General features: G+C 49.0%; 1 non-coding gene across 1 annotated transcript; it reads left to right on the top strand.

The window, feature by feature from the left end:
• The first annotated feature begins 10,128 nt into the window (after window positions 1-10,128).
• LOC123424159 lies at window positions 10,129-13,477 on the top strand. Its single transcript, XR_006621648.1, has one exon. It is a non-coding gene; the product is annotated as a 28S ribosomal RNA (ribosomal RNA).
• Window positions 13,478-20,349: the final 6,872 nt, after the last annotated feature.

Here is a 20,349-nt window from a genome sequence, read left to right as displayed (position 1 = left end):
TCTCAAGTCTTCTTCAGAAGGGTGTGAAGTATGTCTGGTCTTCAGAGTGTCAGTTGTCCTTCAACACACTCAAAGAGAAGCTCACCTCTACTCCAGTCTTGGTTCCTCCTGATGATTCCAAACCTTATCAAGTATTCTGCGATGCCTCTCTTCAAGGTCTTGGTGCAGTTCTGATGCAAGACAAGAAAGTGGTAGCTGATACCTCGAGGTAGTTGAAGCCAAGTGAGACGAATTACCCCACTCATGATCTTGAGTTGGCGGCAGTGGTACATGCAGTGATGACTTGGAGACATCTCTTGTTGGAAAGAAAGGTTGAAGTATTCACCGATCACAAGAGTCTCAAATACATCTTCACCCAGCCAAACCTCAATCTTCAAACTCATTAGGTGGAAATGCTCCAAGATTTTAATCCGAGAGTTGAGAAAACTCCAGGCAAAGCTAATGTCCTTGCAGATGCTTTGAGCAGAAAGGCTTACTGCAACAGTCTCATTATGAAGCCTATCCAGCCTGATCTTTGTGATTCTTTTAGAAAGCTCAACCTTCAGTTAGTACCTGAGGGATTTCTTGCTAATCTTCAGATTTCTCCTACCTTGGAATACCAAGTCCGGGAAGCTCAACTTCTTGATGCAATGGTGAAGAAAGTTAAGATTGGCTTGGCAAAGGGAGTTCCCAAATATAAGTGCTTCAGTGTTGACGCCAGAGATACATTGTTCTTTGAGGATCGCCTTATCATTCCTAAAGGGGATCTCAGAAAGGTTATCATGGAAGAAGCTCATAACTCTCTCCTCTCGATACATCCAGGAAGTTCCAAGATGTATCAGGATTTGAAACAGACCTTCTGGTGGACTCGCATGAAGCATGAAATTGTTCAGTTCGCAAATGAATGTGATGTCTGTCGAAGAGTGAAAGCAGAGCATCAATGTCCAGCAGGTCTTTTGCATCCCTTGCCCATTCCCGAGTGGAAATTCGACCATGTTGAGATGGATTTCGTCACCGGGTTTCCGAAGTCCAAGAAAGGTAACAATGCCATCTTCGTCGTCATTGACAAGTTGAGCAAAGTCGCTCATTTCCTTCCAGTCAAGGAGTCTATCTTGGCAGCTCAGCTTGCAGAGCTGTATAGGTCAAGGGTAGTCTCATTGCATGGTGTTCCAGTGCTGATTTCTTAGGATCGAGGAAGCATCTTTACTTCCAAGTTGTGCGATTCATTTGAGTCTGCGATGGGTACTAAGATTCTATTAAGTACATCATTCCATCCTCAGACTAGTGGGCAAGTTGAGAGAGTCAATCAGGTCCTCGAGGATATGCTAAGAGCATGTGTCATTTCCTTTGGCATGAAGTGGGAAGATTGTCTACCTTTTACTAAGTTTTCATATAACAACAACTATCAGGCAAGTTGAGGCAAAGCTCCATTCGAGATTCTTTATGGCAGGAAGTGTCGTACCGCGCTCAATTGGTCACAGACTAGTGAGCGGAAGATTCTTGGGAATGACATGATTGTTGAAGCAGAAGTGATGTGTTGTGTCATTCGGGATAATCTCAAAGCAGCGCAGTCCCGTCAGAAGAGCTACTACGATAGCAAGCATCGTGACATGACTTATCAGCTCGATGATTTCGTCTATCTCAAAGTGTCTCCCATGAAGGGCACTGAGTGTTTCGGCATCAAAGGAAAACTTGCTCCTCATTTTGTTGGGCCTTTCAGAATTGTTGGCAAGAGAGGCGACCTTGCATATCAATTAGAGCACCCTTCAAACTTCTCAAATGTGCATGACGTGTTCCATGTCTCTCAGCTCCGGAGATGCTTCAAGACTCCCGAGCGCACAGTTGATCTTCAGGATATCGACCTCCAACCCGACCTATCCTACCGTGAGCATCCAGTTGCAGTTCTCGAGGCGACTAAGCGCAAGACCCGCAATAAGTCAATCAAGTTTCTCAAGGTGCAATGGTCACTTGGGAGCGCGAGGATCACCTCCGTTCCGAATTTCCAGAGTTCTTTCAGTCCTAGATCTCGGGTCGAGATCTTCTTGTAGTGTGGGAGAGTTGTAACAGCCCAGATGTATTCCTTTCCATATTTGTACTCCTTTCCTATTTTGTGAAGACATGGTTGTTCATGTGTGGATGCTATATAGACTTTGTCATTTTATGTGGCTTCATTTTATGTCATCATTTTGCATCATGACATTCATTTGCATTCTTGGCATTCCATTCTTGTGTTGCTAGTGGTTGATCCACCATGGGAGTGCTAGTATGAATATAAGTGTGTGGGTTGTGTGTGGTTTTTCCAAACAATGGTATTTTCAAAACAATGCTAAAAACCCTTCCCCTTTGATTATTTTAACTTGTGTGTTAGACTTTGCTTGGTCCTATTTTAAAAATGTTAATCAATTAGAGGTTTTATTTGTGGTTGAGGGGGTAACTCTCAATGTAAGATTGGGCTTTGGTTAGTGAGAGTTTTAAAAACAAAACAACATTTAAATTCCTGTTTTAGGTGTATTTTTATTTTGTCCAAAAGTCTGGTTTATATTTTTATTAAATAGGGCATGATTGCCCCATCCTCTATCTATTTTATTTTTTTGCAAATCCCATTTGCTTGCCTCTCTGTGTATTGTGTCTTGAAGTTATTTTAATTAAAAGGGAAAACCTTTTCTTTCCCTTCCTAACCGTGCGCTAGAGAGGGCCAGGTGGGCCGGCTCCCTCCTCTCCACCTGGGCCTCGTCTCCCTCTGTCACCAGCAACGGCCCGCAGCGCGTCCCTTCTTCCTCCTTATGATGTCGTATCCTCGCGTTCCTTTCCGTTAGAGAGCATAGAGAGAGGGAGGTCGTGCAACGCCGTTAGCCGTCCCAACCTCAGCCTATTTAGGCCTCGTCGTGCGTGCTCGGTAGGGTTTCCCTCTATTCCCCATTGTGCCGCCACCCTCTCCTCCTCCTTCTCCATCTCTCTCCCTCCCAGGTAAGTCTCTGTAGGTAGAGCAGAGAGCAGACCCGAGAGAGAGACAGAGAGGAGTTCGCCGCCGTCTCCATCCGCGTCGCTGTCGTCTTCGGCGTCGGCAAACATGTCCAGGGGCTCGGAGAGGTTCACCGAGTTCCATTCTCTGCACTAGGAGTCCCAGAGATCCACCAAAACGACGGCAACTTCCTCGTCTACCTCGCCATCGTCCTGCTCCGCGCGTGGACATCCTGCTTCAACTCCGGCGAGCCGTCCCCATCTTCTTCTCCCCTATGTCAACCACGCTTGACCCCAGGGTGAGCATGCCATCTCCTTTACCCCTTTTTATCCTCCCATAGATGCGCCATGGTGTCTTTCAGCTCTGCTGTCGCCGCCATGGCAGGGGAGAGCCGCGCCGGACAGCCGTCGCTGCAGGCTCCCTCCTGCCGATCTGGGCCGGGAATGGATTCCCCAGGTACCCCGCATCTAGCGCCAAGGGTCGTCGTAATGAGTAGGTCACCGGAGTATCGTCGGAGAGATCCTCTGTTCTGGCCTCTTGGGGTTGCAGTTAGAGCAGAGGGGCTGGTCAAAAGAGCAACACCCCCTCTCTATTAAGATCCGTTCGTTAGCGCAGTGGCAATCGAGCCGTGTTCCTTCGCAACATCGCGGGTTCGATCCCCCCTGGCGCCCATTTCTTTACTTTCCTTTGTTTGTTTCCTGTGCAGTCCAAGAAAGGTTGCTTACCTTCTCTGTAGCCCATCTCTGTTAAGCTTCGAACGCCTAGCGCAGTGGTGTTAGTCTGGGGGTTGCTCCAGTGGGTTGTGGGTTCGAATCCCACATCCCCCATTTTTCTATTTTTTCCTTTTACTTTCATTTTGTTTTGTTTTATTTACTGTCAGGGGTTTTTTCTTGTTGTTCTTTTTCCCATGATGCACTAGGGATTGTAGTATGTGTGTGTGTGTGTTGTAGATTTAGGTGTGGAGTGTATGTGTGTATGTGTTGCACATACACTTGAGTAAGAGGCCATAATCTCATATTTGAGCATAAACACATATGGTGTGGAGTGTGATTCTACCATGTGTGTGTTATGTGAGTAGTTTCTTGTGTGGTAATGCATGTGTAGGTGTAAGGGTGTTGTGGGTGTGTGTGTGAGTCCACATATACATGTGCATGTGTGTGTGCTCATGTGCGCGTGTGTGTGTGTGGAGGAACCCTTCTTACCATGGTGGTAAAACCTTGTTTGTGACTCCATGCTATGCCTAGATAGGTTGAACTTGTCCTAGTGAGTGTGCATGTGTAGATGTTGCCAAATATGATAGCTTCTACATGTGACTATAAGACACTTGTAGCTTATAGGATTCTTTGTGATATTTTCGAGCTAACCTTGTGCATTATTGTTACATGCAAGTACCTATGTATGAATATGAATTTTTGGGAAGAATCATCCCAGGAATCCTTTGGTGCAGTCAGATTTCATTTTACAGCAACTTCATAAAATTGTTATTTTCTGATGTGATGCCATGTTTAGAGCTTTACATAAGGTGGTGCTTTGGTCCTTTGTGTATGATTCCTCGAAGGAATGGTAGTGGGTGAACCCCTCTACAGCATGGGACATTTATTTTGTTCTTAGGTTTTCTAGGAACCTATTGTGCCCTGTCAAAGTGGACACTTGGCTGAATCTGTCAGATTTGTGAAACCCTGAGAATTTCACTAAGTCTCGTCTTGTCTTGTGAATTATTTTCTTCCCCTCTTGTCTTGTGTGAATTAGCTCGTGTGTTGGGAATTAGACCATGCAACAAACTAATGTTTGCTAGATAGTATGTTTGTCTAGCTCCCTTTAAAATTTCATGCTTATACACCTCTTATAGATATCATTTTGGAGACTGCCAAAATTCTTCAGAGCATAAGCAGCTGCTGAAAATCTGTAATTTTCACTATGTCCCAATGTGTGATATTTTATCCAACTTAGTGGCTAAAGATCTGCTCATGGATAATTCCTTTGCCTTAGATTTTTGTCCAGGGTTGTAATGCTTTTGGATGGCTTCAGTCTCATGTCTTGTTTGACTGATCTGGATGGTTGTAGCTATTGTAGATGTTGTAGACAAACTGCTATGTTCCCGTTGAAAACAGATTGTATGCTTTTGTTGTTTTAGAGCTTGTGTGGGTATTGGTTGTTGGTGTGTTGTGATCCCAAGCACCATTCCACTTGTAATTTGTTGCTTGATCATGTGGCAACCTGGTTACACCAGTGAGTGCCCATTAGTGTGTGTTTGTGGCTGTTTTGAACCATAGGCCTTTGAAACTTGTTTTGTAGTTTCCGGTTGATCCGTGACTCCGTTCATTATGTTCTTTGTATGTTTTTGCATTGTTTTCACGTAATGCACATGTTCATGCCATGTTCATGCATGTCAAGATAACCTAATATGAGGTCCTGTCCGGAATTCAATTAACTCTACTAATGCATATGAAAGTGACTAGAATAGTGATGCATGCTTCCTTCTTCACACATGCATCATATTGATTGTTGCATTATGTTTTGCCGGTGTTCATTGGCTGTTACCTTATCTTGGGTAGCATCGGGAACAGAGAGCGAGTACGTGGATTCTGGAGAGTACGTGCAAGAAGAACAAGAGCAGTTCCAGGCTGAAGAAATCACACGCAAGATAACCGTGACCTTGACACCGTTTCTAGCTTTGTTATGCTTAGAATCACGTTTACTTCGTTACATGCTTGCTGCCTACCACTTGATATAAATGCCACCTATCTTTTACATGAACCCCAATCACTTCCCTCTTCTAGCAAATATTGTTTGGCTAAGTAGGCTTGCTCAACCTCTAATGGATAGCATTGCTAGTTACAGGTGCTAGTTACTCCATGAGATATCATGGGCATATTGATATCATTATATTTAATTGTTATTGAATTAATGCACCTATATACTTGGTAAATAACGGAAGGCCTAGCCTTTTGCCGGGTGATTTGTTTCGTTGTTGTCGCCTTAGTTTCGGTTACCGCTGTTTGATTCCATAACTGATCGCTCCTAACACGTTCGGGGTTGTTATGGGGACCCCCTTGATAAATCGTGTAGTGTTAAGGCTTGTATGCCAGGACCCAACTTTGGTGTTAGTGTGCTAACAACTTAATAATTAAATGCATAGGGAATAGCTACCCCGAGGATTAATCAAACAACCCGGGCAAGTTCTCCTCATGAGTGTTGGTCCAAATTGGGCAGACTGCGGGGCCACCGCAAGGCAACTTGAGGTCTGGTATCCTGTAGGCTTTCCCATCCATCGTGTCCTGATACTCAGATACACAGATCTTATCGGGGTCGTCGACACGCCGGGCGGTCTTGCCGGATTTATCTTACCTTAGCGCGATGTATCTTGCCCATTGGGATTCCGGTGAAACTTTGGCTCTCCTCAAATTTGAGGTTTTCCTCTTAGTAATACGACGAGATCACGACTTTCGTGATAGAGGATTACTATGCAGCCTGTGGTAATTTGTAATGGACTAGTTCGAGCACCCCTGCAGGGTTTAATCTTTCGGAAAGCCGTGCCCACGGTTATGTGGCATATGTGGATATTTTGTAAACATACGGTTCTAGACAACTTAAAGTAATTCTAATAAAACTGCCAACTGTGTGCGTAACCGAGACTGTCTCTTTCGGAGATCGCTCTCTGATCGAGAACACGGTGGGGTTATGTCTAACGTAAGTAGGTGTTCAGGATCACTTAGTGATCAATCCAGTGTTCGACCGACTTGCGTAGGCCACCATATGTTTACTCTATTCATCGTAAGGTAACCACCATATATGCTTAGGTTGCTGCACACTCATACACTTAACCTTCCTCACCCAATAACTTGGTTAGATTCGATACCAAGGTCATTCGATTGTTGAGTCCCCGCGGCTCACAAATTACTACAAACACCAACAGGTACAGGTAAACCTGACGCAAGAGATCCTGATGACAGCCAGCTGAAGTGGGAGCGATGAGGACACTAGCAGACTATACGTGAACTACCCAGAGGACGGAGGCCATGGTTCTGATCGTGGGGCCAGCATGCGGGATTTCATAGTTTTACTTGCTTCATGTTGTCCGTAGCGGGACTTAACTATGCTCTGAATAATGCGTGTCTGTAAGCTTTATGCTATACTCTTATCAGATGGCAAAGATGGCAAGTGTATTCCCTACTTGTCACTCTTTCAGTTATGTAATGTTATGATTATCTCGCTTGTGAAATGTTTAGGTTCGCCCCTTTCCCTTTGGAGGCCTCGCTCCCAAAATAGGAAAGGGCTGCATCTTAGTCGTTGCATGTAGGCTTCCATATAGGTTTTGGTATTTCAAATACATGAGAACGGGATGATGATGATGATAGTTGATGTTCGAGTCTCCATGCTCAAGATGATGGTAAAGTGGATATCTTCTATCAATCCTCCCTCCGGATCCCTTATGGAGGCTAGGATTCTTGGTTTATTAAAGATATTAGGCTTTTTGCAACTCTAATTTCTGATATGAAGCCATCGGGGTAAAAATAGTCGACCGGAGGGATAGAGGTGACACTACATGATACGAGTGCTGGTACAAGTGGGCGTGCTCGTACAAGGCGATGTCTTCTCTCATACAAACTCTGTTACGAATGGAATTTGCTCTGTTTGATCACCTCTTTTATGGTAGGTTTCTAGCATACGAATAAATTGTAGGGTAACATAGTGGTAATTCAAAAAAAATCCTACGTCATACCAAGATCCATCTAGGAGAAACCAGCAATGAGAGAGGTTGTAGAGAATCTTCATACCTTTCAAGATCGTAAGCGGAAGCGTTACTATGAACGCGGTTGATGGAGTCGTACTCGTAGCGATTCAGATCGCGGAAGATTCCGATCTAAGAACTGAACAACGGCGCCTTCGCGTTCAACACACGTGCAACCCGGTGACGTCTCCTTCTCCTTGATCCAACAAGAAGAGAGGAGAAGTTGAGGGAGAGCTCCGGCAGCACGACGCCATAGTGACGGTGGAGCTATGTAATTCTCTCACAGGGCTTCGCCAAGCACCGCGGAGGAGGATAAGAGGTAGAGGTAGGGATGCGCCTTGGGGAGGTGTGAAAGGTGTGTGCAGCCCTCCGAAAACCCTCTCTATATATAGGAGGGAGGGACAGGGGGCGACCACCCTAGGGTTTCCCTAGGTGGTGCAGCGGCCAACCCTAGAGGAGGAGTGGGCGGCGCCCTAGGGGGTGGCTTGCCACCCAAGGCAACCACCACGACCTAGGATTTGCTGCCCTAGGAGCCTTGGGCCTTGGTGGGTGGCGCACCAGCCCATCTAGGGGCTGGTTACCATCCACTTTTGGCCCACGCGGCCCTTCGAGGCTGGTGGCCCCTCCCGGTGGACCCCCGGAAACCTTCCGGTGGTCCAGGTACAATACGGATGATCCACGAAACAGTTCCGGCGATCAAATCTCCACTTCCTATATATGAATCTATACGTCCGAACCATTCCGGAAGTCCTCGTGACATCCGTGATCTCATCCAGGACTCCGAACAACCTTCGGTAACCACATGTACTATTCCCATAACAACTCTAGCGTCATCGAACCTTAAGTGTGTAGACCCTACGGTTCGGGAAACATGCAGACATGACCGAGACATGTCTCCGGCCAATAACCAACAACGGGGTCTTGATACCAATGTTGGATCCCACATGTTCCACGATGATCTCATTGGATGAACCACGATGTCGGGGATTCAATCAATCCCATATGCAATTCCCTTTGTGCACCGGTATGACACTACCCCGAGATTCGATCTTCGGTATCCCTATACCTTGTTCAATCTCGTTACCGACAAGATTTTATTAAGCCGTCCAAGGACGACCCAAAGGGGGAAGGGCTATGGGAACAGTTAGGCCCCTCAGTCGCGATGCTCAGGGCCCCCCCTTGACGTGTGAGAGGCTCCGTACCTTCAGCTGTTTGCCCACACACTAGGTATGGGCGAATTCTCAAATGGACTGCGTTGATCTCCTTGATGGCCGAGGGATTCACGGATAAAACACGACTAACTCTGAGACTTCCCAGCATTGCCGCCATTTCCACCAAGTACGTTTGATAAAACACCACTAACTCTGCGACTTTCCCACCATTGCCACCATTTCCACCAAGTACGTACGATAAAACACCACTAACTCTGCGAATTTCCCACCATTTCCACCATTTCCACCATTTCCACCAAGTACGTACGATAAAACACCACTAACTCTATGACTTTCCCACCATTGCCACTATTGCCACCATTTCCACCAAGTACGTACGATAAAACACCACTGACTCTGCGACTTTGCCACCATTGACACCATTGCCACCGTTTCCACCTAGTACATACGATAAAACACCACTAACTCTGCGACTTTCCCACCATTGCCACCATTTCCACCAAGTACGCACGACAAAACACCACTAACTCTGCGACTTTCCCACCATTGCCACCATTAGCACCATTGCCCCCATTTCCACCAAGTACGTACGATAAAACACCACTAACTCTGCGACTTTCCCACCATTGCCCCCATTTCCACCAAGTACGTACGATAAAACACCACTAACTCTACGACTTTCCCACCATCACCACCATTGCCCCCATTTCCACCAAGTACGTACGATATAACACCACTAACTCTGCGACTTTCCCACCATTGCCCCCATTTCCACCATGTACGTACGAAAAAACACCACTAACTCTACGACTTTCCCGCCATTGCCACCATTGGTGCCTTATTGCTTTCCTTCCTCTATCATGCGGCGCAATCCAGGAGCGGAGAATCCGGGGCCGGACCATGCCCCTCAGGTTTCTGCTTGCCAGCGGGCGCCATTGCTGGACTAGCGAGGAATTATGCGGCGTTGGATCTGGGAGGCGCCGGTTGGAGGCGAAGACTTAAGAAGGAAGCCGAGTGCGGAAGAAGGAAAGCAATAAGGAGGGCAATCCTGCCTGGGCGTCACGCCAAAACACGCTCCCAACCACCCTCTTCGTGAATTGGGATGCGACATCTGGTCCCTCGTCCTGCAAGGGCCGGTGGGCCGAAGATTTGGCTGCCGGCGTACCGCGCCGGAAACAACACATGGTGGGCGTTCTCGCTTTATCAATGTAGTGCATCCGACGCATAGACGGCATCATGGCCTCAAAGCGACCCAACGAACGAAGTGCACGTCACTTCGACCATGACCCCAGGTCAGGCGGGACTACCATCTGAGTTTAAGCATATAAATAAGCGGAGGAGAAGAAACTTACAAGGATTCCCCTAGTAATGGCGAGCGAACCGGGAACAGCCCAGATTGAGAATCGGGCGGTTGTGCCGTCCGAATTGTAGTATGGAGAGGCGTCCTCAGCGACGGACTGGGCCCAAGTCCCGTGGAAAAGGACGCCTCGGAGGGTGGGAGCCCCGTCCGGCCCGGACCGTGTCACCCCATGGCTAAATACAGGCAAGAGACCGATAGCGAACAAGTACCGCGAGGGAAATATGAGAAGGACTTTGAAAAGAGAGTCAAAGAGTGCTTGAAATTGCCGGGAGGGAAGCGGATGGGGGCTGGCGATGCGCCCCGGCCGTATGCGGGACGGCTCTTGCTGGTCTGCAGCTCACCTCGGGGTGTGGACTGTTGTCGGCCGCATCGGCGGCCAAATCCCGGGGGCCCTAGGTGCCTCCTGTTGCCGTCGTCGACACGGCCGGTACCCGCGCGCCGAAAGGCATGTCCCTCGGGGCACTGCGCTGCAGCGGCCTGCGGGCTCGCCATCCGACCCGTCTTGAAACACGGACCAAGGAGTCTGACATGCGTGCTAGTCGACGGGTTCTGAAACCTGGGATGCACAAGGAAGCTGATGAGCGGGAGGCCCTCACGGGCCATATCGCTGGCCGACCCTGATCTTCTGTGAAGGGTTCGAGTTGGAGCACCCCTGCTGGGACACGAAAGATGGTGCACTATGCCTGAGCGGGGCGAAGCCAGAGGAAACTCTGGTGGAGGCTCAAAGCCATACTGACGTGCAAATCGTTCGTCTGACTTGGGTATAGGGGCGAAAGACTAATCGAACCATCTAGTAGCAGGTTCCCTCTGAAGTTTTCCTCAGGATAGCTGGAGCCCATTACGAGTTCTATCAGGTAAAGCCAATGATTAGAGGCATTGGGGACGCAAGGCCCTCGACCTATTCTCAAACGTTAAATAGGTAGGATGGCTCGGCTGCTTCGGTGAGCCGTGCCACGGAGTCGGGTGCTCCAAGTGGGCCATTTTTGGTAAGCAGAACTGGCGATGCGGGATGAACCGGAAGTCGGGTTACGGTGCCCAACTCCACGCTAACCTAGAACCACAAAGGGTGTTGGTCGATTTAGACAGCAGGACGGTGGTCATGGAAGTTAAAATCCGCTAAGGAGTGTGTAACAACTCACCTGCCGAATCAACTAGCCCCGAAAATGGATGGCGCTGAAGCGCGCGACCCACACCCGACCATCTGGGCGAGCGCCATGCCCCGATGACTAGGAGAGCGCGGCGGCCGCTACAAAACCCAGGGCGCGAGCCCGGGCGGAGCGGCCGTCGGTGCAGATCTTGGTGGTAGTTGAAAATATTCAAAAGAGAACTTTTAAGGCCAAAGAGGAGAAAGGGTCCATGTGAACGGCACTTGCACATGGGTAAGCCGATCCTAACGGACGGGGTAACCCCGGCAGATAGCACGATCACGCGCATCCCTCGAAAGGGAATCGGGTTAAGATTGCTTGAGCCGGGATGTGGCGGTTGACGACGACGTTAGGAAGTTTGGAGACGTCGGCGGGTGCCTCGGGAAGAGTTATCGTTTCTACTTGACGGCCTTCCAACCTATGAAATGGTTCAGCCGGAGGTATTGTCCAGTGGCCGGAAGAGCACCGCACGACGCGCGGTGTCTGGTTTGCCCCCGGCGGCCCATCAAAATACGGAGGACCGAGTACCGTTCACGCCCGGTCGTACTCATAATCGCATCAGGTCTCGAAGGTGAATAGACTCTCGCCAATGGAACAATGTAGGCATTGGAAGTCCGCAAAATGGATCCGTAACTTCGAGAAAAGGATTGGCTCTCAGGACTGGGCACGGGGGTCCCGGCCCCGAACCCGTCGGCTGTCGGCGAATTGCTCGAGGTGCTCACGCGGCAAGAGCGGGACGTCGCATGCCGGCCGGGGAACGGACTGGGAATCGCCCCTTCGGACGCTTTTCCCGAGCATGAAACAGTCGACTCAAAACTAGTATGGACAAGGGGAATCAGACTATTCAATTAAAACAAAGCATTGTGATGGTCCTCGCGGATGCTGACGCAATGTGATTTCTGCCTAGTGCTCTGAATGTCAAAGTGAAGAAATTCAACCAAGTGCGGGTAAACGGTGGTAGTAACTATGAATCTCTTAAGGTAGCCAAATGCCTCATGATCTAATTAGTGACGTGCATGAATGGATTAACGAGATTCCCACTGTCCCTATCAACTATACAGCTAAACCACAACCAAGGGAACGGTCTTGGCGGAATCAGCGGGGAAAGAAGACCCGGTTGAGCTTGACTCTAGTCCGACTTTGTGAAATGACTTTAGAGGTGTAGGATAAGTGGGAGCCCTTACGGGTGCAAGTGAAATACCACTACTTTTAACGTTATTTTACTTATTCCGTGGGTCAGAAGCGGGTCATGTCCCCTCCTTTTGGCTGCAAGGCGCAGTTTTATCGGGCTGATCCGGGCGAAAGACATTGTCAGGTGGGGAGTTTGGCTGGGACGACACATCTGTTAAAAGATAACGCAGGTGCCCTACCGATCCTTTGATTCTGATTCTGATTTCGAAAAGCTCAACAAGAACATAAATCTCGTGTGGAACAAAAGGGTAAAAGCTCGTTTGATTCTGATTTCCAATACGAATACAAACCGTGAAAGTGTGGCCTACCGATCCTTTAGATCTTCGAAGTTTGAAGCTAGAGGTGTTAGAAAAGTTACCACAGGGATAACTGGCTTGTGGCAGCCAAGCGTTCATAGCGACGTTGCTTTTTCATCCTTCGATGTCGGCTTTTCCTATCATTGTGAAGCAGAATTCACCAAGTGTTGGATTGTTCACCCACCAATAGGGAATGTGAGTTGGGTTTAGACCATTGTGAGACATGTTATTTTTACCCTACTGATGACAGTGACGCGATAGTAATTCAACCTGGTACGAGAGGAACCATTGATTCACACAATTGGTCATCGCGCTTGGTTGAAAAGCCACTGGCGCGAAGCTACCATGTGCCGGATTATGACTGAGCGCCTCTAAGTCAGAATCCAAGCTAGCATGCGACGCGTGCGCCAGCCGCTCGCCCTAACCCACGTTAGGGGTGCTTGCACCCCCAAGGGCCCGTGCCATTGGCAAGCCGGTCCAGCCGACGTGTCATGATCGGCCGCCTTGAAGCTCCCTTCCCAACGGGAGGTGGGCTGAATCCTTTGCAGACGACTTAAATACACGACGGGGCATTGTAAGTGGCAGAGTGGCCTTGTTGCCACGATCCACTGAGAACCAACCCCATGTCGCACGGATTCGTCCCTCCCCCACACCTTTGATAGAATTGCTAAGGTCCCAAAATGCATCTGGCAAAGTTGGTCTACCTACATGGTGTCACATCCCTAACCCTTAAGCAAGATAGCATTGTGCTCATGTCTTCTTTGCATTTGCATCTAAGAAGTTTCAACAAAAACAACAAAGTGGCAAAGGAAAAACTCAAAACCCTAGCCACCATTTCAATTAAAGGAAAATTTCAAACTAGTTCAAATCAATGAACCCAAAATGGCCTCAAGAAATGTTCAAACTTTCTCATAAATCACGAGAGTAAATGAGCATTGGAGAAAACTATTTTCTTGACACTTTAAGCATTTTAAATAAATGCAAAAGCCACTGGTTTCAAATTTAAAAATTGAATTCAGAAACTATAATTTTCCAAAAATGTTGAAAACCTTGGAAATGAGTGGGGATATTATAACAAATATTTCAGGAGGTCTAAAATAGTTTTTACTTTTTGTTTTGGAGCTGAAATAATTAGCAAAGCAATAAATAGCAAAGCAGAAAAACAAAAACAGAGGAAATGGAAAAAGACTTACCTGTCGCCCAAGCCAGGCCCGGCCCATCTCCCCGCTCGTTCCTTCCCTCGCGCCAGTAGGCAGCAGGAGGTGGCCGCCGCCTCCTCCGGCGCGGCCACGCACCTGCGTGCCTGCCTGGCCGCCGGTTCGCGCTGGCGACGACGGGGATAAGCTCCCCAGAGCTTCCCCTATCCATTCCCCGCCTCGGTTCTTCCCCTCCTCCAGGATCCCCTCCTTCTCCCTGCTGCCGCCATTAGAGCCGAGCTCGAGCTCGAGCTGGCCGTGCCCCTGGCCATAGGATCCCCTCCCAGAGCACGCCATTAGCTCCGCCTCGTCGCCCTGGTCGTCTCTGCAGAAGCCGAAGCCTCCTCGAGCCCTGCAACGCCCGCAACGCCGTCGTCTTCCTCCTCCGGCCGCCGGACCTCTCCCGTCGATTCGTCGCCCCCAGGCCTTCCCCGAGCCGTCTGAGCTCTGGTCTACACTCCCTGTGAGCATGCGGTCGTTTTCCCTAAGTTTTCCCCGTCGATCCCCTCCTCTAGCCCTAGTTTCACCGGAGCCCGACGAGGACCGCCGCTGCCGCTCGTCGCCGGTAGCCCTCCGATGTCCAGCTCGTCCTTCCGATGGCACCAACAGCTCCAGGATGACGCATAGATGCTGTAGCAGCTAAGAACCGAGCGTAGATCCCCCTGTAGCAAAGACCCCGATGATGCCCGAGCCTTGGCCGCCGCCAAGCTCGTCGCCGGCGTCATCTCCGGCCAGATCAGCCCCGGCTAGGCGCAGAAAAGAAGCTGCGGGAGACGTGTCATTCCTCTGGTGCTCTCCGCGCAGCATTTGGCCCCCTGTGCGCCGTTTCCGAGCCCCTCCGCCGTGCTGGTGGTCGCCGGAGGCTCCACGCCGGCGAGGACGACCTCGCCGCCGGTGGAGGTCGACGTGGCAAGCTAACCCAGCCGATTAGTGACTTAATCACTCGCTGACAAGTGGGCCCAAGGCCATGTCAAACCTCAGTTAGGGCTGGTCAGTGCGGGATTAGTCCCAGAGAGGCTGACCAGTGGGGCCCCCCTGTCAGGTTTGACCTGAACAGGTCGGCTGACCTGCTGACGTCAGCCTGATGCAATAAATGGAATTTCCAGTTTAAAACTAATTCAGGAAATTGCTAAAAATTGCAAAAATCATAGAAATTAATCTGTAACTCCAATGAAAATAAATTATATATGAAAAAGTATCAGAAAAATTCAAGTATTCTGATTATGCTATTTTCAACTATGTTTGAAAAAGTTACAGGACCCTAAATTGTTAAATCAGGAATAATTCAATTCTTTAATCACTTTATAAATGGAATTTGCAAAAATATCCAAATTTCATTATAAATACAATGATCACACACTGCCCTAGATATAAATCAGTACCATAACATGACATTTCATGCATGTGAACATTAGGTTGATCTGAGCATCAGGTCGAATCAATTAAACCAGTATCCGAGAATACCCGTTTGAATTGCTATTCGAATGTGATTCAAATCAACTCTAAACCTAAAACATCTTGATTATAATAACTTATCACTTGCATTCTCACGCCATGCTCATGCATCATTTTGATTGCATATGATTGTTATTGAATGTTGCCATTCATTTCGGTAGGCTCCGCACCCCCGGATTCCACCGAATATTCGTCTGAGCAACAAGGAAAGCAACCCTTTTGATCATCCCGATAACTCCTATGTTCTTGCTCCTGCACCTATTTATTGCATTAGGATCAAATGCTTCAACTGCTTTTGCCACGATAGTTGGACCCACTTCCTTTGCATGACTTAACCTTGTCATAGTAAATAGCCGAACCTTGCAACCTAGCATACCTGGTAGTTGCTTGAGCTATGATGTGCCTTATCCTGCTATGCATGCTATGCTTAGAGTTGTGTATGGTCTGTCATCTCGGAGATGAACAGAAATGTGGAATGTGTTCGGTGAGCAGAGGTTGTGTGTTGAACTTGATTTGGTAAAGGTACCGGTGAAAGGCTGTGTAGGAGTACATGGCGGGTTGTTTCATTGGAACCGTCCTTAGGAACTCAGTTCCGTGTATGTAATCCAAGACTAGATACTACCACATGCTAGGCCCTGAAATATGACCCCGCTCGGCCTATTAATCGCGTAGTACTCGGGTCCAGGAGTTGCAAGTAGTTTCTGGTGTTTATAGTAATGCTGGAGGCCGTGCATGGTGCTGACCTGAGAGGTGGGCCGTGATGCGGTAGGCAGTGGCACGGTGTACCAAGTGGCACCCGGATGGTGGGCTTGGGAACCCTGCGCACATCGTTTGAGGCCGTGTCAGAAACCTCGGCCGGACTTCCGTACGGGTTACTCTCAGATAGGCGATGAACCTGGACTAGGTACTAGTGTGGTTAACGGTCGTGGCCGACTCCCTCGCTGGGCTTCCGCTTGAAGGTTGCCGAGGTGCATGACGTGCACATGGCGATAAGTGGCGGGAGTGTGTGTGACGAAGTACACCCCTGCAGGGTTATGATCTATTCGAATAGCCGCGTCCGCGGATATGGACTACTTGGAGACATATGTTGTTCATAGATAACTACAATGGCTACTCATAAAATTGTCAAGATAAGCGTGAGTGTCGTGGACGGCATTTCCATATGGAGACGGAATGATTCCACGATAGTGTATTGTTGTGGTGTTAGTGGACTCATGTGTGAGAAATCAAATTGTCAAAACTAATTTCAAAAAGCAAGTTGTCTAGCCACGAGTCAAATGCTGGCTTCCCGCATGAAACCCCACAATACCTTTTGATACCTTGCATGAGTAGTTAGTTCTCCTAAAGTCTTGCTGAGTACCTTCGTACTCATGTTTGCTTAATAAATGTTGCAGAGGTTGCTAATTACCCTAATGGAGGGTTCTTCGTAGACATCGACGACGACGAGTAGCTGGTGTCCCAGCTACGATCTGGCCTACGTCGGCTCTGTAGTATAGTCAGGCCACATGCCTACTAGTTGCCCTGTCTGTACTCAGACAGTTTATAACTCTTTCGCTGGCTTGTATTGTATGACTGCTATTATGGGTCGTGAGACCCTTAATGTGTAATATTATGTGTGTGGCTCTTCCGAGCCTCTTAAATAAAGCTTGTATGTTTATGGTTATGTTGTGATGCCATCGATGCATCTATACATATCGGTATGCCATGCGTACGTGTGTCGTACTTGATATGTATGGGGTTCGATTACCTAGTCGTGAACTTTAGTAGCACTCCTTACAAGGAAATGCCCCTTTGTGGTCCAACGAGCCTTGGTAGTTCGCTACTGCTCCGGACACATTGGTTGACCGGCATGTGTCCTTCTTAGCTGCTGTGTTTGTCCCCTTTGGGGAAATGTCACGCGATGTAATGGAGTCCTTGTAGCTTGCTACGACTCGTCTACATTCGCCGGTGACCGACACTTGCTTTGTTGGGTCATGTATGCCTGTCCTTGTGCGGTACTGCCGCTTTGGTTTATGACTAGACATGTCGATCCGGTTTCTTTGACATTGGATTGCTAGCGATACTATCGCATACGTGAGTCAAAAGACGCAAATGGTCCCGGCTAAGGTAAGGCTGCAGCCGTGGAGTTAACCGTGCATGAGACCACAAAGGGATGCGATGGGTTACAGGCTAGATTCCTATGGCTTAGGATCGGGGTCCCGACACATGGCTAAGTCCAACGAAAACTGTACGTGCCAAGTCACAAGGGATATGGTAAAGTCTGTCCTAGGACATACGCAATCACCCGTCAAGTCCAAGGGAAACCATACGTACCAAGTCATAAGAGATATGGTTAAGTCCGTCCTGGGACATACGCAATCATCCGCTAAGTCCAACAGAAACTATACATGCCAAGTCACAAGAATATGCAAAAGTCTATCCTGGGACATACGCAATCACCCGCTTAGTCCAACGGAAAGTATACGTGCCAAGTCACAAGAGATATCGCACAGTCCGTCCTGGGACATAGGCAATCACCCGCTAAGGCCAAAGGAAATTGTACGTGCCAACTCACGAAGATGTCAATGCAAGATATTCATAGGCTTAGCGCTAATGGGCGAGGAACCATCGGAACAACTCAATACGATACGGGACATGAACGTGTAACACCAGTCACGGGCAAAGAACGGGTACGATGATCATTGTGGAAGAAACTGGACACACACTATGATAACCAAACGATAACCATGCGGGGCGCACCGACGAAACAACGTACGATGACACGGGCCAAACACGTGAACCACAGTTCACAGACCCAAAAACGTGTCCGACGACCGTCGGGGACGAAACTGGACGCGCTCCAGGGAAAACTGGGGAAACTCATGTGCGTGGCATGGACGGATGCACGTACGGCCACACGGGCCAAAAACGTGTACGTGAGGAAACGGGCAAAAAACGGGTACGGAGGCCGGCGGGCAAAATATTGTACGCACACACAGGAAAACAGGTGAAAACATGGGAAAACCATGTGTGTGGCATGGACGGATGCACTAACAGCCAGACGGGCCAAAAACGTGAACGTGAGGAAATAGGCAAAAAACGGGTACGACGACCGTCGGGCAAAAAACTGGACGCACGGCATGGAAAACGGGGGAAAACCATGTGTGTGGGATGCACGGATGCACGTCCGGCCACACGGGCCAAAAAACGTGTACGTGAGGAAATGGGAAAAAATCGGGTACACGAGCCGTCGGGTGGAAAACTGGACGCGCACCATGGAAAACAGGGGAAAACCATGTGCGTGGCATGGACGGATGCACTAATGGCCATACGGGCCAAAAACATGAACGTGAGGAAACACGCAGAAAACGGGTATGACGGCCGTCACGCAAAAAACTGGACGCACGACATGGAAAACGGGGGAAAAACCATGTGAGTGGGATGCACGGATGCACGTACGGCCACACGGGCCGAAAAACGTGTTCGTGAGGAAACGAGAAAAAATCGGGTACGGGGGCCGTCGGGCAGAAAACTGGACGCGCACCATGGAAAATAGTGGAAAACCATGTGCGTAGCATGGAAGAATGCACGTACGGCCACACGGGTCAAAAATGTGAACGTGAGGCAACTGGCAAAAAATGGGTACTGTGGCCGTCGGGCAAAAAACTGGACGCGCAGCATTGAAAACGGGGGAACGCCATGTGCGTGGGATGCACGGATGCACGCATGGCCACACAGGGCCAAAAACGTGAACGTGAGTAAACGTGATAAAACGGATACGGCGGCCGTATTGCAAAAACCTGGGCGCGCACCATGGAGAACAGGGGAAAACCATGTCCGTGGCATGGACGGATGCACGTCCGGCCACATGGGAAAAAACGTGAACGTGAGTAAACGGGCAAAAAACGGGTAAGGCGGCCGTATTGCAAAATAATGGGGGCGCACCATGGAAAACAGGGGAAAACCATGTGCGTGGGATGCACGGATGCACGTACAACCACACGGACCAAAAACGTGAACATGAGTAAACGGGAAAAAACGGGTACGGCGGCCGTATTACAAAAACCTGGGCGCAGACCATGGAAAACATGGGAAAACCATGTGCGTGGCATGGACAGATGCACGTACGGCCACACGGGACAAAAAAGTGAATGTGAGTAAACGGGCAAAAAAGGTTACGGTGGCCGTATTGCTAAAAACTGGGTGTGCACCATGGAAAACAGGCAAAACAATGTGCGTGGCATGGACGGATGCACGTACGGCCAGACGGGTCAAAAACGTGTAGACGGGGATCCGTGAAAAAAATGCTCATAGCTCATGGAAACCCTGCTATACGTTTCCCGAGAGGCAACAAAACAATGCCATGGCAGGGAAATCAATGGCATGGCAAAAAAACGCTTCCACGACAGCGTTTCAATTCAGTGTACCCCTTCTTCACCAATGAAGGACACGGGTTCCAAGGGGGGCTAAAACCCTCAGGTATGTTAGGGGGAGGGGGCTCCTCCCTGCTTGGGTGTGAGAAATGGGTGGGTTTACATATGAAATCATATGCAAGCCACCCGTTTCTCCCGTAACCCTTGCTTTCCCCAAACGTTGGCTCGGATGTCCCGTCGTTCTCCTGTCCCTTGTACGACTCATGCCAAATTTTGATCCGACGGCGCAACGACCGTTCGGGTTGTAGAAAATATGTATCGTTTCCGCACACGGTCAGGTCGATTGGATCTCCTGCAGCGTTGTCCCGTCGGTCCCGGGTACGACTCATGCCAAATTCTGATCTGACGATCCAACGGTCATTCGGGTTGCAGAAAATTATGTATCGTTTTTTCACACGGTCAGCTCGATGGGTTCTCCTGCAACGTTGTCCCGTCGGTCCCTTGTACGT

Source organism: Hordeum vulgare, chromosome 1H (assembly GCF_904849725.1).
Source record: "Hordeum vulgare subsp. vulgare chromosome 1H, MorexV3_pseudomolecules_assembly, whole genome shotgun sequence".
Taxonomy (NCBI): domain Eukaryota; kingdom Viridiplantae; phylum Streptophyta; class Magnoliopsida; order Poales; family Poaceae; genus Hordeum; species Hordeum vulgare.
The sequence above is the reverse complement of the archived record's forward strand: the minus strand, read 5'-3'. Positions and strand labels throughout refer to the sequence as shown.